Here is an 18157-nt window from a genome sequence, read left to right as displayed (position 1 = left end):
GTTTCGAGCCTTCCGTAGCTAGATAGTGTGAAGCCTAGGTATTTAAACTCCATCACTTGTTCTATTATCTGACCTTCCAGCTCCAATTTACATCTTATTGGATCTGATGTTATAACCATGTATTTTGTCTTTTGGGAGGAAATTACCATGTTAAATTTTCTGGCGATTATGTTGAATTGGTGCAGCATACGTTGTAAATAATCTTCACTTACTTTTTTTATTATTTCGTCCATGATCAGGTTGAACAATAAAGGACTCAAGGAATCCCCCTGTCTCACCCCATTGAAGAAAAATGCTGCTACGTATAATCAATGAACGGCTAAAGAATTTTCCACTTCCAGCGATAGCCGAAGAGCAGTGCTCATCAACTGGAGAAGTCACATAACATTTTGGGTCAGAACTTCTTGATTTGTTCTGTACGTAGTTCGTCAATACTTCTTCTTCTTCTTCAAGTGCCGTCTCCTAATCGGAGGTTGGATATCATCATCACTATCTTTACTCTATCCACCGCTGCTCTAAAGAGTTCTATAGAACTGCATCTAAACCAGTCCCTTAAATTCTTTAACCATGACACTCTCCTTCTTCCTATACTCCTTCCGCCTCTTATCTTTCCCTGTATTATCAGTCTTAGCATTTCATATCGCGGTCCCCTCATTACGTGTCCCAGATATTGTAACTTTCTTATTTTTATTGTGTTTATTATTTCGCATTCTTTACCCATTTCTCGCAGTACTTCCGTGTTCGTTTTCCTCTGTGTCCATGCTATTCTAAGCATTCTTCTGTAACACCACATTTCAAATGACTGTAGCTTATTTATGTGTTCTTGCTTTAATGTCCAGCTTTCAAGTCCATATTGTAGTATCGAGAATACGTAGCATCTCAAAGCTCTTGCTCTCAATTCTAAGCTAAGGTCTTTGTTGCAGAGAACTGTTTTCATTTTTACAAACGCATTTCTTGCTATTTCTATCCTGGTCCTTATTTCTGTTGTTTGATCATTTTTCTCTGAAATCCAGGTTCCTAGGTATTTGTATTTATCAACTCTTTCTATCGGTACATTTCCCAAATGTATGCTTGTTTGTATGTTTGTTTTCTTAGTTATTATCATGTATTTGGTCTTTTTTATATTCATTTTTAGTCCATATTCTTTACAGAAATTGTTTGTTTTGTTCAGTAGTAGTTGGAGTTGTTCAGCAGAGCTTGCTATAATCACGGTGTCATCTGCATATCTTATGTTGTTAATAGATCTTCCGTTAATTATTATTCCTTCACTTTGATATAGCAATGCTTCTTCAAAAATGGCTTCACTATATGCATTAAAGAGTAATGGAGACATAATACATCCCTGCCGAACTCCTCTCCTGATTTCAATTTCTGGACTGGGTTCATTATCTATTACAATTTGTGCTCTTTGATTCCAGTAAAGGTTTGTTATTATTCGTAAGTCCCCTTTGTCTATGTTTTTTGTCTTTAGAATTTGGACTAATTTTTCATGTCTTACTTTGTCAAAAGCCTTCTCAAAATCAACGTAACAAACATGCACATCCACATTCATGTCCATGCATCTTTGAGCTAACACATTAAAAGCAAATAACGCCTCTCTGGTTCCTAGTCCGTTTCTGAACCCAAACTGACTATCACCTATTCCTTCTTCTAGTTTTTTGTTTATACGACCATGTATTATTTTCAAGAATAATTTGAGAATGTGACTTATTAATGATATTGTTCTGTATTCACTGCAGTCTTTAGCGTTTGTATTTTTAGGGATAGCACAAAAGGTTGAGAGTAACCATTGTTTTGGTATGTTTCCTGTTTTGTACACTGTGTTAAACAAGTCTACGATAATGTCTAAGGTTTCATCATTTATACATTTTAAGCTTTCTACTGGGATTTGGTCTGGACCTACTGCTTTACCATTTTTGCTGTTTTTTAATGCCGATTTAATTTCTTCTTTTAATATCTTCAAAACCGTATCATCTTCTACTTCGACTTCCATCTGCTCTGTTCTATTGTCTTTGAACAATTCATTTATGTATTCTGTCCATCTCTTTAATTTTTCGTTAGTACTCAACACAAGTTTCCCATCTGTATCTTTTAGTATTCCCGGTTTTCTTTTTCTGTTGATCTGCGTTAATTCCTTAATTTTTTTATGTGTGTTAAAATTATCATGTCTTTTCTGGTGTTCTTCTATTTCTGCGCATTGTTCTTTTAACCACTGTTCTTTAGCCTGTTTAATTTTGGATTTTATTTGTTTATCCACATTTTTGTACATCTGATTATCTTTGTTTTTATGCTGACGTCTTTCTTCCATTAAATCTAAGATTTCCTCCGTCATCCTCCCTCGTCAATACTAAGGGCTGTATTTTTCTTTCTTTTCTTATTTTCCTTCTGGCTGTCTAACATGTTTAAGTATTTGGGAGGATGACTTACTTTGCCGAGATTGTTGTTCCTTCAGGGGAGTCTTGGCTTCTTCAGTAGTTTTGAAGCAGGTCTTTTTTCCAAGAGCTTGTATCATTGTAATATTCGTTCGTCTGAAATAGCAACAAGTACATAATATATTTCCAGCTTCGTGAGCTTCGGTTGAGCCATGGGACAGAGTCTAGAGTTAGTTTATTACCAATCTCGTTATCAAGGTCTGAGGCAAATTTTATTTTTTCCAATTTTTTTTCTCAATTGGAAGCATTTAGTGAGTAAATATTAAAATCATCGACACATTAAACATTTTTCAACACGACAAACGAACCAATGCAGTTGCATCTAGATACATTAAGTTATTTTCTTAATACCCAGTATTAAATGAGGCGATTATACTTTCAATGACTGTGACCAAACGTAAACGATTCAATACCGAACATTCGCCTTTGAAAATCGGTTGGATATAAGCCAAGATTATTTGAGAGAATCGGAATTTACCAGAAAATCAGACGTGACAAAATTATTGGTCAATTTGAATTTATACACCAGGAAAATTCGCTTAATTTTAATAAAAAAAAATGTTATCTAAAGTTTCATGATGGAAAAGTGTTAGGTGGAGATATAATACACAAAATAAAAATAAACAGAGCTAAAAAGTTCCGGGGCTGGTCGTGGAAGGGGTTTGTAAGGCTATAAAGATGTGAACAGTTTTTTTAATTTCCGGCGAAATTTGACATTTTATCAAAAACCTCAAAATTACAGAAAAATAAAAAAAATTCGGGTATTCATACGAGAGTGAGAATAAATTGAAAATAATGCGACTGTTTTTCGAAAATTTGTTGTCTGGCAATAGACACGAGAGCCCGCAGGGCTTGAGTGGCTAGGAAACTGGTTGCCATTAAACAGAAACAATCTACTTAAAAAAATTCTATCGGTAATTTTTTACAGTAGATAATTCTCAGTAGTAATTGCACAAGAGCTCTAAAATTATTGAATTTTTCCCGAGTGACACTTTGACAGTTTTAATTTCACGACCCGAAGGGGAGTGAAATTATGTCAAAGTGTCACGAGGGCAAAAATTCAATTTTTTTTGTCAGATTGTCATTAAAATAATTAGATTGATTGTCATTATTATAATTCACATTTTTGCAAATTGTAATTAATTTTTTTAGCTAAATAGAAGAAGTTTTTGAATATTATTTACAGTCCATTCTATCAGAAGTTTGTCCATAAAATTTGGTTATAGGCTATAAAGATGTGAACAGTTTTTTTAATTTCCGGCGAAATTTGACATTTTATCAAAAACCTCAAAATTACAGAAAAATAAAAAAAATTCGGGTATTCATACGAGAGTGAGAATAAATTAAAAATAATGCGACTGTTTTTCGAAAATTTGTTGTCTGGCAATAGACACGAGAGCCCGCAGGGCTTGAGTGGCTAGGAAACTGGTTGCCATTAAACAGAAACAATCTACTTAAAAAAATTCTATCGGTAATTTTTTACAGTAGATAATTCTCAGTAGTAATTGCACAAGAGCTCTAAAATTATTGAATTTTTCCCGAGTGACACTTTGACAGTTTTAATTTCACGACCCGAAGGGGAGTGAAATTATGTCAAAGTGTCACGAGGGCAAAAATTCAATTTTTTTTGTCAGATTGTCATTAAAATAATTAGATTGATTGTCATTATTATAATTCACATTTTTGCAAATTGTAATTAATTTTTTTAGCTAAATATAAGAAGTTTTTGAATATTATTTACAGTCCATTCTATCAGAAGTTTGTCCATAAAATTTGGTATTGTAATTATTATTATTAATATTATAACCAAATTTTATGGACAAACTTCTGATAGAATGGACTGTAAATAATATTCAAAAACTTCTTATATTTAGCTAAAAAAATTAATTACAATTTGCAAAAATGTGAATTATAATAATGACAATCAATCTAATTAGGTATATTAATGACAATCTGACAAAAAATTCAAAAATTAATTTTAGAGATCGAGTGCAATTTGTTGCGATTATTTCATGAATAAAACTGTTCAAAACCAAAATGTTATTGTAATTTATTTATGTACTTAAGTACAAATTAGTACAATTAAACACACAGGTGTTATAAATATTTGACGATTGAAAGTCATCACTTTTATAATTTTTAAAACATTAATTGTCATTAATGTCACTACATGTATTTTTTCGTAGCAACGAAGGGCATCTGACGTAATATATACTTGACGACGGAAGATTATCAAAAATTATCAGTTTAATTTTTATTTCTGTAGCTTTCTATTGGTCAGAATCTCCTACGAATGAAATAATCAGTATAATTTTAATCTGATTGGACAGAATTAAACACGTGATCAAATATCTTACTATACGATTGGAAGTTAAAATCATTAAAAAATAATCGATTTAATTTTTTATTTTTTATTTCTGTCAAAATTATTCAGTTTTAATGAAACTTGGTGAAAATATATTCTAATATGTTCTTAATTATCGGCATTAATATCACAAGGGAGTGAGAATAAATTGACAATAATGAGATAATTTTTCGAAAAGTTGCTGTCTGACAATAGACACGAGAGCCCGCATGGCTCTAGTGGCTATTGCCCAATGCCAACAAGTTTCGGTATCAAAAGGTATCGAAAATCTCCACTTTTCACCCTCCGTGACTCTGGAACGGTTGATTTTATAACAATTATGTATCAGACTTTTTTTTGTTTTAAATTTTATGGAGAACATTTTTGTATAGAACATTATTTCCGCTAAAGCATAGTTTTAGAAATATTCACGAAAAACGTAAAAAAACTACTAATTTGCCGAGTTCTCACCCATCTTCCCCCAAACCGGACGCTCAAAATGGTGTGACTTTTTTCTGAACATTATGTGGATCATATAAAACAATTTGGTGTTGGAGGATAACTTTCACTTTGGATGTCTGGGTTTGGGTCTAGTTATACCATACTATTAGTATATAATATGCACTACTGATGTGGATATCATTTTAACATCTAATAATGGAGTAAAATCTAAATTCTCGAATTCATGGAAACAAAGTTGAGCAATTTTTAAAGTTATTAATTACTACACTAGTTTCAAATGCTTACATATTTGTCATCCTTTGACACACGACTTTAAACTCTTAGAAGATGATGTAAAATTCTGAAAAATATTTGCAAGATTATCCATACTTTCATGTTTGACAATCTTCAGCTGTTCGACCGAATATATTTATTTTTAGGCGAGATGCGGTAGTTTATGAAGTTTTATTAGGTTTACTTCTAGCTACAACAAAAAGAGGAAATGTCTTTCTAAAAATATTAGTCTCTTAACCCACATGATGAGATATCTTCTTCCTAAATTCTTGTAGACTGTAGAATGTCGAAAACAACTATTCGAGTTTGTAACGATAGTTTTGGGAGGGATACTTAGTTCATGGATTAGTTTACAACTTTTCTCGAAAATTCCATTAATTGGACAATTTTAACTCATTCATGCTTTTTTGAGCAGTAGATCAGGACCGTATTTATTTAAAAGTGCGTATTGTATTTTTCAATAATATTTTAATGAGCTATAGTTTCAATGAGGGGAAATCGTGATGTTATTTTCATTTAAAATTTTCATTACTGTGCAATTTTCATTACTGTGTTTTTTATACGGGCCTAGAGGCCCATTTTATTTCTCTGAATTAGAATTTATTTAATGTTACTTTGGCGCGAATTACTTGTACCAAATATTTAGTTAGCGTTATCACTGTGTGCAGTCATCCTTACTTTTAATAACATGAAAGAGCAATGTTTGGCAGTAATCTGGTTGAAAGTTATTCAAAATTTCTTGAAATTCAGGAATTGTCACCGGAGGTACCGCAGATGTTCGGATACAATTATGATCTCTTTGTAAAGACAATGAAGTCGACTTTACTAAATAACAAGACATTTACTCAACACACATACTAAACATTACACTATCTGATTGAGAAATTAATGTACCATGTCAATGGCCATCAGTTGTCGAGTCATTAAACTAAATAAAAAAAATCAATAATTGTGTGAATTGGTGTATTTCGAAGTGCTTTTTTATCTGATGTCAAAAACTCTCGATAGAGGATAGATCAGGACATCTTGCACGCCATTTTAAAACAGGAATATTTATCTCCTGCAATCATGATGTTTGTATGACAGGTTGCGCCATCTTATTGATATACACTGTGTGTCAGCCAAATGGAATAAATTCAATAGTTCAAATACTAATTGTTTTTTTGAAAAATGCTCAGACCTGTCGATTAGTATTTCAAATCTAAATTTTTTACATACAATAATAATGTATATGTGTCGATCAGATTAGCCAAGCGGAGTGAGGCGCACGATTGACAAATCTACAGTGGATATGCGGTCGAGGCGATTGAGGTTCGAGCCCCAGCCCGGTGAATAGAAAAATAAAAAGGCTGACGTCGTAGTCTAAAATTCTAAAAAGAATCTACGACTTGGTCTGGAATAAGCTGGTGTCTGATGGGCCTATGGAGGAGCAGTACGGCAAGGGATAAGGGCTTGCGGCTCGGTGACACTCCTCCATAGATCCCTACCGGAAGGGCGTTGACGCCTAAAAACGGTGTATATATATATATAATGTATATGTACCAATGTGTCCCAATTTAGAGATATGACGTCATCGTTAATTTTCTTAAATGGCAACACTGTTATTTTAATGGCTATTTAGATAGAGCTTATAAAGTTATACATAACTGCTAAATATCAAATTTTTATTTTCCAACATTTACAAGGTAATAAAAAATAAATATATGTAATGTGGAATAAACTTAATAGTTCAAATAATAATTGTTTTTTTAAATGCTCAGACCCGTCGGTTAGTATTTCAAATCAAATTTTTTTACATACAATAATATTGTATACAGGGGTCCCAATTTAGAGATTTAATGTTATTTTTTATTATCTTGTAAATGGTAAGAAATAAAAATTTGATATTTTGTAGTTATTTATATCTTTACACACCCTATCAAAATAGCTATCAAAATGACAGTGTTGCCATTTAAGAAAATCAACGATGACGTTTTATCTCTAAATTGGAACACCCTGTATACATTATTATTGTATGAAAAAATTTCATTTGAAATACCAATCGACAGGTCTAATCATTTTTCAAAAAAATAATTAGTATTTAAACTATTGAATTTATTCCAAATTACAGACATAACTTTGTTATTTTTTATTATCTTGTAAATGGTAAGGAATAAAAATTTGATATTTTGCAGTTATGTACAACTTTACACACCCTATCAAAATAGCTATCAAAATGACAGTGTTGCCATTTAAGAAAATCAATGATGACGTCATATCTCTAAATTGGAACACCCTGTACACATTATTATTGTATGAAAAAAATTTCCATTTGAAATACTAATCGACAGGCTTAAGCATTTTTCAAAAAAAAACAATTAGTATTTGAACTATTGAATTTATTCCATTTGGCTGACACACACTGTATAAATCCTACATCGGGTCGTAGAATTTCATTCATAGAAGGCAATAATTCTTATAAAATACTTTTGTACTTCGCTTCGCAGCATTAACAGTGCCATCAATGTAAAAGAGATGTCCAACTTCTAGAGAAGATATACATTATACATCCCCAGACCATCTGATATTTTGGTCGGAAACTTAACATTAACGCTCGCTCTGTCATTACAAAGTTCAATATATCTTTAATACTAACCTATTGCTATTTTTTTATCTATTTTATTTTTGTTTCAGGTGAGATAAGCTACAATATCGAATATTTAGGTTGAAATACGACTTAGTTACCGTGTAAGTAAAAAAACCTATTATCTTGTTAACATTTTTTTGTTATTTAAAACAGAAAGCCGCATCCTCCCGAAGGATATTAGCGACATAACGGTTACAATTTACAATATATACAAATTATTAGTAATATCTAGTAGGTACTTGCATGATTAAATTTTGTACAACATATTGATACAAGATAAATATAGATAATCTCAAACCCTTTTTTCGGTGCGTCACAGATTATCGAATTCTCTCTAACGCATTACAGTTGGAAGTGACAGAAAAAAAGTACCTGTGTGATTATTATACATTGCCATTTATTTTAGAAAATTATGTATTCCTTGACGGGTATTTGCATATTATTATTAAAACGACTTATACTTATAAGATGTATAATTGGTTGGCGTTTACAATACTCTAAATACATAACCAATCAATGATGCGAATAAAGATAATTTGACACAAATGTAATCGATTGTGATCGTATTTTCACAAATCATATCGTAAAATGACAATTGTAATTTCTAGGTTAGTATTTTTCAGCGACATAAATATTTTATGTCATTGGTATATTCGGGAAAATTTGATTTTATATTTATTGATGTTTATATAAAATTAAATATTCTGATAACTGTCAGTGTCAGATTTAACTAAAATGTCATGTAATGATTTGCGATATTCTTAAAATTTTATATGATGCACTGAAACAAGGGTTTGGGATCATCTATACCCTATAATAGTTTTCTGTAGCTGTTCGGGATGCCAAATAGATGGATTTCAATAGTATATTTAGGACAATCAATTAAGAAATGATCTATACTATCTGCTACATTACAAACGGAACACTTTGGAGCTTCGCTGTTTGTGAATAGGTGTGCGCGTTTTAATGACTTAAAACTAGCGTTAGCATGTGAACATTTCCAAATAAAATGTATGGAGTTGTAATCGCGTGTTAAATACCAAAACTCGCGTTAAGCGCTTTTCATGTGAACGGGCTCTTATTCCTACTGTATACAACGCCTCGATTTTTTTACAACATAATGATTTTTGTTAGTCATTAAAAAACTGTACAATAAAAACACACATTTGTAAAGAAAGTCTCGTTGAAGTCTAGTCTAGTTGGCAGTGAGTCAATACGAGCAGCGGACGTAACGTCAAGAAAAAACGAATCCTGAACAGATTTTCACATTAAAACAACCTCCATGACTGAAATCGTATCTGCCAAAAGCTCACAAACTGTATTTTGGTAGTCGCTAAAATTTTGCTTGGATTACGAGATTATTTATTTTTAGGAAGGATACTGTAATGTATTAGATAAAAATACAAATCGAAAGGAAATTCCATTCTTAAAATAAATGTTGTTTCTTCCTATTTAAAGGACAAAAAAGTAACTTAATAACGAAAACTTTATAGAAACAAGGAAAATATAGAAAGACGAGACATTGCCGCTTCTTTTCTTAACTTTTTGCGGGTGGTCATGGTCAAGTCCAATAGAGTATGTAGTAAACGAAAACGATTTTAAGGACGAAAAAGTAAGAAGATTTTTTTATGTTTTTGATGTGTCCAAAAAATATTTATGTTATAATAGTGCAATGTTGTTCTATAGCGGTTTTTCACTTTTAGTGAAAGTTAAAAGTTAATACTTTTCGAGCTATTTGCGAGTGAATATGTTCATTTTTAACAAGAAAAATACGTTTTCCCCCTACCTCTACCGAAAGTATACTTTTCCGGACCTGATTGTAGGGAGCAAAGTTGTACTTTTCCTCCCTAGGGAGGAAAAGTAAAAGTGACATCATGGTATTTCATTCATGAAATATAACTTATTAACGTTTATTTATAAAACACCCTGTATTTTGCAGAATGGTAAAAAACAGTAAATTGTTATTTTTATTTAACAATGTTTACATTAATAATTTGACTTATATTTGACAGTTGACAGTTATATTGTACCTACTTGTTAGTTATAGTTTTAATAAATTTTGTTGCTTAGTTACATAAATAAAGTAAAAATGAAAAATGACTTGTTATTAATTTGAGGAAGGTGGAAAAACCATATGTATAACATGTGAGTAAAGTGTCAGAGCGCGTCAGATTATCACATGGGGAGAAACCTTGTACACTGTAAATGTACCTCTACCTACTCTACCATATATTGGCTATTAATACAGGGGAGTTCGTTAAGGGGGGTCCGAAAAAAAAATCCATTCTTAGCAAAAGAATAATCAGATTAAGATAAGGTAAGTTAAGTATATGCAAAACAGTGTATATTTCAAAAATCTGACGATTTGGGCGTAAGGAAATGGGCGAGTCACAAAGTTTCACAAAAAAGCGAATATTTCGCGAAATGAACGTCAGATCGAAAGACTAAAAAATACTAGTTCAATATTTTTCAAAAATCTATCAGATGATACCAAACACAACCCCCTACGGAGAGGGGTGGGGTGTAAATTAAAAATTTTAAATACGAACCCCGCGATATTTCGCGAAATAAACATCAGATCGAAAAACTGAAAAATACACGTATTCAATATTTTTGACAAATCTATCGAATGACACCAAAGACGACCCCCCCCCCGGAGGAGGGGCGGGGGGATACTTTAAAATCTTAAATAGGAGCCCCCATTTTTTATTGCAGATTTTGATTCCTTACGTAAAAATAAGTAAATTTCGAATTATGTATAGATGGCGCTATAATCGGAAAAAAACGATTGTTGGAAATGGAAAAATAATTTAAAAAATGGAAAGTCCCCCACTTTATGGTAAACTTAACTTAACTTTTTTTGGTTTTAGGACCTACTCTTCACAACCCAATAGGTCCCCATAACGCTCGAGTAACTGCAAATTTAGCATACTTTCCTCCCCTACTATTAATTCATTTAAGATGCTAATTAGAGGGTGATTTCCTAATTTTTTTTAACAAATAAAGGGACCAACTTTATTTTGAGCGTAACTTGCTTACTTTTGATGCTAGAAACTTTTTTAAAAAACAAACATAAAGCTTCTTTTAAAAATAAAACTTGCAATGAGTTTTTCCCAAAAAGTGCTTCATTTTTTAGTTATTTCACGTTGAAATATTCGATTTGGAATTTGACGAATATGAACCTATTTTTCATTAGCTACAACTCTACTTCTACTGCGCCTAGAGACCTATTACATACACATTTTTTTGACTTTTTTATATGCTATATTTTTGCTAAGAATGTTTTTTTTTTCGATAAAATACTTTCTTACCGTTATTTGTGAAAAACCGTTTAAAACGGTTATTTTTGTTGAAAAATGAACACATTCACTCGCAAACAACTCGAAAAATATTGACTTAGTGACAACCTTCTATAGAGAAAAAGTTGCTTATAGAAAGGCGAAAACGGCGGGTTTGAAGGGAAAAATATTCCCATGAAATTTTTTGCATAATCACATTCGTGAGACATCCCAGAATAAGGTTCAAGAAGTCGTCCACGTGAAAAGTGGGCCAATTTTTTTTCAACAATTTTTTTTAATCAAATTGCAAGAATCAATATTTTTGGCCCGAACAATTTTTTCTTTAATTTTTTGGACCATTCTGGACAAAAAAGGTCTCTTATAATTTTTCTCTAAAGTTGATCGTTTTCGACTTATAAGCAATTTAAAATTGAAAAAAACGATAAATGGCGATTTTTAAGGCTTAATAACTCGGTTAAAAGCTATTATTATGAAAGTCAATATATGACTAAATTAAAGTTTAAAGCCCCCCCTACAAGATCCTGAAGAAATTTTTGTCATTATTTTATTACTAAGCTGTTATTTTTAAGTAATAATAATACGTGCCATGCACGTGTGTGGGGCTGTAAATGCTGAGTGCGAGAGAGAAGCCATTCCAGCAGTCCAATTGTGCATCTTACTCGCACTCACATTTACAGCAGCGTCAATACGATGTAACCACTCATTGTTATTAATTAAAAATAACAGCTTAGTAGTAAATTAATGACACAGATTTCTTCAGGATCATGTAACGGCGACTTTAAACTTTGATTTAGTCATTTTCTGACTTTCAAAATAATAATTTTTGACCGAGTTATTAAGTCTTAAAAATGGCCATTTTCGCGTTTTTCAAATTTTAACTTGCTTATAACTCGAAAAAGATCAACTTTAGAGAAAAATTATAAGAGACCTTTTTTGCCCAGAATGGTCCAAAAAACCTAAAAAAAATTAGTCTGGGCCAAAAATATTGATTTTTGCAATTTGATTAAAAAAAATTATTAAAAAAAAATTGGCCCACTTTTCTCGTGGGCGACTTCCTGAACCTTATTCTGGGATGTCTCACGAATGTGATTATGCAAAAATATCTCATGGGAATATTTTTCCCAACGAACCCGCCGTTTCCGCCTTGTCTATTAGAATTAGTACGTTTATCCATTTCCAGATTTACTTTGAAGGTAATTTTTTTACACGATGGGTGAAACTCACCCCCCGGGCAAACGCACACATTGGCACATCACTTTTTTTCTTTGGCATATTAGCTATGTGTAGGCCAAATTTCATGTCAATTCAAGCGGTTCTTAAAATTTGGAGCTAAAACCGTGATTCAATGGACTAATATTGTTATTTATCAGTATCACCAAATTTATCAAAAGTAGTTGTTAGATACCTGGCTAATTTCGCTGGCCAGTGTACCTACTGCATTTTCAATGTGAAGCAGTATATTTTGAATACCAAATAATTATTAAAAACATAGTTGCCTTCCTAATAAAATATTAACCAGATTTAACTAACAGATGATTCCCCTATTGCTACTCTCCCGCAGCTTTTACAGAATTTAATCTGTTAAATATTCCAATAATGAAAATATGAAAACTAGCACATGCGGTAAGTGCATATCTATGACGAAATCTTAAATTACAAACTGCTCCGAAATATAAACCAGACATACTGGATCGTTCATTATCGTCTAAACAACCTCACCGTTATATGTTTTTTTTTGGGTTAAAATCTTGGGAATTTTTTAGAAACACCCGTACAGTTCTCACATTATTTTCACCTTGTTGCTTAAATTGTCACTTTTTCTGTATGGTAATGAAAACGGTTTCATTCATTAAACGAAGATTTATTTATTTTTTCCACCTACCTCTACCGAAAGTATACTTTTCCGGACCTGATTGTAGGGAACAAAGTTGTACTTTTCCTCCCTAGGGAGGAAAATATTTTTCCTCCCTAGGGAGGAAAAATAAAAGTGACGTCATGGTATTTCATTCATGAAATATAACTTATTGACGCTCTGTACAATATCTATTTTCTATTACGTAAGTATCTATACATTTTAACGTATTTATAAAACACCCTGTATTTTGCAGAATGGTAAAAAAATGTAAATTATTATTTTGATTTAGTAATGTTTACATTAATAATTTGACTTATATTTGACAGTTGACAGTTATATTGTACCTACTCGTTAGTTTTAGTTCTAATAAATTTTGTTGGTTAGTTACATAAATAAATTAAGTAAAAATGAAAAAATTACTTGTTATTTGAGGAAGGTGGAAAAACCATATGTATAACATGGGAGTAAAGTGCCTTTTCCTCCCTCGAATGATTACTGCCCTCCGCTACGCGTCGGGCAGTAAACCTCATTCTCGGGAGGAAAAGTAGCACTTTCCTCCCTTGTTATACAAATAGCTATTACCTAGTTAAACAGTGAAACGATGGGATGTAATAATGTCCCATAAAAAATACAAGATTGATATTAATTTTTGGATAGCGTAAACAAACGCGATTAATGAGTACTAAATCCATATACAACAGTTGTTTAAAATATGAAATTTTAAACAAGAAAACAAATATAATTAGATGTAAGATCTTGTAGTTGATAATGACATACACATGTTTACCTTACCTGTTTTATTATTGGTTTTTGTTTTAAAAAAGTTTTTAACAAACTGCTGTTCTGAAATTCGAAAGATTAATGTTCAGATTTTCTCCAGCTTGTTTCAAAGGCATTGGCGAGAATTTCCCGGAACAGTAAAGCTTAGGGATGGACTCGAGCCGAGTCGAGCTTTTGACGAGCTCGGCTCGAAATTTCGAGAGAGAAGCTCGGCTTGAACGTCGAGCTGCAGGTTGAGCTCGTGGCTCGTATAGGCTCGGCTCGAATATTTTGAGTCCGGCTCGGCTGGAATTTATTCCATATTATACGGGAACACTGTATAATGAAAATACATATTTGTAGTCTGAATTACTTATTCTCAAACCAAAGTACCTATCAGTCGTAGCAGAAATAAATGAATCAGAAAATGTATTTGAGTGTCAGCTAAAATATTGACAAGCTCCTTAAGGAAAGCTCGGCTCGTTTCGATTCAGCTGGACTCGGCTCGAAATAAATTTGATTCGGCTCGAAGCTCGGCTCGCAAGAAACAAACCGGCTTGAGCTTGAAGCTCGAGCTTGTGACCATCCCTAGTAAAGCTGGCTACACACTATGCATATGTTTGCGATTCATGATGCGCCATGCGTGATTCACGGGCAGTTCACGAATAGCGTGTAGGGTCTTATTCGTTACAAATCGATTCGTAAAAAACATGATTCGTGTGTGCACAGTAATTCGCTCTTGTGAGCGGTAAATTAACGAATAACAAAGGCTGCGCATCAACACGAACCGACGAACGTAAATAAATCAGGCATCGCGAATTATGAATCGTGAAGAAACGCAGTATGCTTTACTCGCCAATTACTACGAACTACAGCGAACAGGGCGAATTATGCATCGCGAATCACGAATATGTGCATAGTCTGTAGCCACTTTAATGCGTAACCTGACGACACAGTGGCGTTCCAAAAAATACTTATTTATTATGTATTTATAACAGGTCAAATTATTGAAGATAGGTACAAAATAGACTAAGGGCCGGTTGTTCGAACGCTAATCAACAATGATCATTATCAAATAATTAATTACTGTCAATGTCAATTGTTAAAACATAATTAATTACAATTCTGAGACTATAATCAATTAATATAACAATAATTATTAACATAATTAATAATAAATCTCATAATTGTAATTAATTATGTTTTCAGCAACCCAAACAAAGTTGACATTGACAGTTTTGGTGACAGTAATTAAATATTTAATAATGATCATTGTTGATTAGCGTTCGAACAACCGGCCCTTAATGTATTAAAAAATATTAGATTATATGTTTGCAACTAGTTTGTAGATTTGATAGAAGGCTAAGAAGAAGTACGTGTTTTAAAACTTATATAGATAGGTTTATGATACTTATAATTTATCTACTACATTGTAAAGTGATCCATTGATCCAAAATCCATTGCTGCATGTACATGCAGTGATGAAAAGAACAACTGACAAACGTGCTGGAGCTAGAATCAGGAGTTCAGTTCGCAAACGATATAATATATAAAAATATCACAAGGAAAAATTCCTGTAACTGGCTGTATACCAAAAATCGCAAAAAATAGAAACTTTATCTTGTAAAAGGTATATTTAAAATCCCTAAAAGGGTTATATCACAACAGAACGTTTTCGGAATCAATGTTCCATCATCAGTGTTATCACCGGTTTACATGTTTTAAGCCACCAAAATCTACGGGTAAAAGCCCTTAAGTTTTAAAATTGTGAAGGTTACATTATATTACATAATTTTTAAGGGATATTAAATATAGTCCCAGATTAACTGCTGGCATCACATGACATCAACCATATTGGTTGGAATATTTAAAGGTAGGACCTTACATGGCAGAGTTTAGATGATAACTCTTGAGTTGTTACATTAAGATAACAGTTACATTAAGATCTAAAAAATCCAATTTTGTCCCCTGAAACCAGTGGCGGATCTACGGGGAGGGAAAATGGGGAAATTTACCCCCTAACAAGGTCGAAAATCAAAGAAAAAAAATGTTGAAACATAAAAGTATATAAGCTGACATGAAACTTAAGCCACAGACAGACAAATTCAACCCAAAAAACACGTAAGTTACGAAAATTAAGGGAATTTAATGCATAAATATAAGTTATTAGGTATGTGTCTTTTATGTAGTTTAAGTCTATTTTTTGATGTCTTTTCGATGTTGTTTTATTGGAAATTCCCTCCCCCCCCCCCAAGGCAAGTGTCTCCTCCCAAGCCAAATGTCTAGATCCGCCACTGCCTCCTGAAACAAGCTGTTTTTTGAGTTGTGACACTTTTCTTCCGGATGAGCGATATATTTCTCACATTAAGGGCCGGTTGTTCGAACGCTAATCAAACATGATCATTATCAAATATTTAATTACTGTCACCAACTGTCAATCTCAACTTTGTTTGGGTTGCTGAAAACAATTATTATGGGTTACAATTATGAAATTAGTTAATCAATTATGTTAATAATTGTTATGTTAATTGATTAACTAATCTCATAATTATAATCAATTATGTTTTCAGCAACCCAATCAAAGTTGACATTGACATTTGGTGACAGTAATTAAATATTTGATAGTGATCATTGTTGATTAGCGTTCGAACAACCGGCCCTGAGTAATCTTAAATTATTATAGTTGATTTTTTAACCAGGAGGAGGAGGAGTAAACTAAAAAGACAGATTCACACCCAAGAAAGTCACTAGAATAATAACCAAATACATCTTCTTTTTTGGTTGAGCTAGTCGACCCTCAACGGTAATTCATAAATATTATATTAAATAAATACTTCGCTAAAGAGTTCCAAAAACAACTGCTTTTTATATAAAAGCAGACTAACAATCTAAAAATTAAAGGAATAACACAGAAAACACAAAAATCGCCGATATAACTTAATTAACCTATGAAATGTCATTAGTGTCAAAATTTGATAAATGTCATTAGTGTCAAAATTTTATAACAGTGGAGTAAACTTGCCTGCAGTTGGACCAATTACAAACAAGCAATACAGCGCGGTAAATTTGAATCACTCCTCTTGGTTAAAAAACAAACATTAATAAAAAGTAATTGTCTTAAAAGATTTTTTTTATAAAAAATAATAATGTATTGTATAAATTTAACATTTTCGTTCAACTCACTTGTTCGTTTTCGTTAATTTGTGTTGGTGATGATTCGGTGGTGAGCATTAATACAAAAGACTGGGAAATCCGACCGCAATAAAAAGAAGAAAGATAAATGAATATATTCACAACTCTTGACATCTTCCTTGAAAGAATGTTATGATAGCTTTCGTGGAAACCTAACGAAGAAATATCTCTGTTTAATTTATCTACAAGAAATAATTTTACGAACTTTACCTTCCCAGTAATCCTATTGTATTATTAAATATTTAACATAATGAATTAGAGAAAAACCTTGAGTTTATGCCTTAAGTTAAGTAATTTAAGATTCTTCTAACGGAAATACACTCCTACCTCCTACCGCACATTGTTTTAGTGCTATTCCTAAACTCCCAATATTTTTTCATAAACGTTTACTATAATTTGTTCTTGCAGTACCAAGGATTCCTCACAAACAAGATGTTTTTATTTTTAATAATAAGTCATTAAAACTACGAATATGCCGTAGGTTTTATTGTATTTATAGTGTTCTGTAGACCGCAACCTGTAATACCTTAATCTGAATGAAAGGTCAAGAATGTTTCATTCAAATGAAATGACAAATCTCATTTTATCGTTTACGTTTATTATGTTCCAAGTTAAATTGGTTCACGGTGTATGCAGGACTATTCATGATATACATGTATGGGTATTATTGTCTCTGTAGATTCTATAACGCAAGAATTTTAATTTGTTTGCTTATTAGCTGTCAGTCAAATAATAATACGTAATATGTACCTATATAAAAATAATTAAAACAAGGGGACCCCCGTCAATAGACTTATTCAATCTAGTACTAGAAAAGATAATTAGAGGAGCCAATATCCAGATAAGCCGCACGATTCTTAACAAAAGACAACAGTTTTGCAGATGACTTGGTATTTCTGACTCGTTCAAGAGCAT

General features: G+C 32.2%; 2 protein-coding genes across 7 annotated transcripts in view; one reads left to right on the top strand and one right to left on the bottom strand.

Annotated features, from left to right (window-relative positions):
• The window catches only part of LOC126889923 (E3 ubiquitin-protein ligase MYCBP2), a 743799-nt gene that overhangs the window by 302114 nt on the left and 423528 nt on the right, over positions 1-18157 (bottom strand). The gene's annotated exons all lie outside the window — the stretch shown is intronic.
• LOC126889924 (uncharacterized) overlaps positions 1-18157 on the top strand; it is a 249886-nt gene that overhangs the window by 87194 nt on the left and 144535 nt on the right. The window contains exon 1 of one of the 3 annotated variants that reach the window (XM_050658663.1): positions 8200-8238. The exons of the other annotated variants lie outside the window; for them this stretch is intronic. The gene's annotated coding sequence lies outside the window, so the exon portion shown is untranslated. Of the gene's footprint in view, positions 1-8199; positions 8239-18157 lie in introns of those variants that run through there. 3 annotated transcript variants of the gene reach the window in all.

This window comes from Diabrotica virgifera, chromosome 8 (genome assembly GCF_917563875.1).
Source record: "Diabrotica virgifera virgifera chromosome 8, PGI_DIABVI_V3a".
In the NCBI taxonomy this organism is placed as follows: domain Eukaryota; kingdom Metazoa; phylum Arthropoda; class Insecta; order Coleoptera; family Chrysomelidae; genus Diabrotica; species Diabrotica virgifera.
The sequence above is the reverse complement of the archived record's forward strand: the minus strand, read 5'-3'. Positions and strand labels throughout refer to the sequence as shown.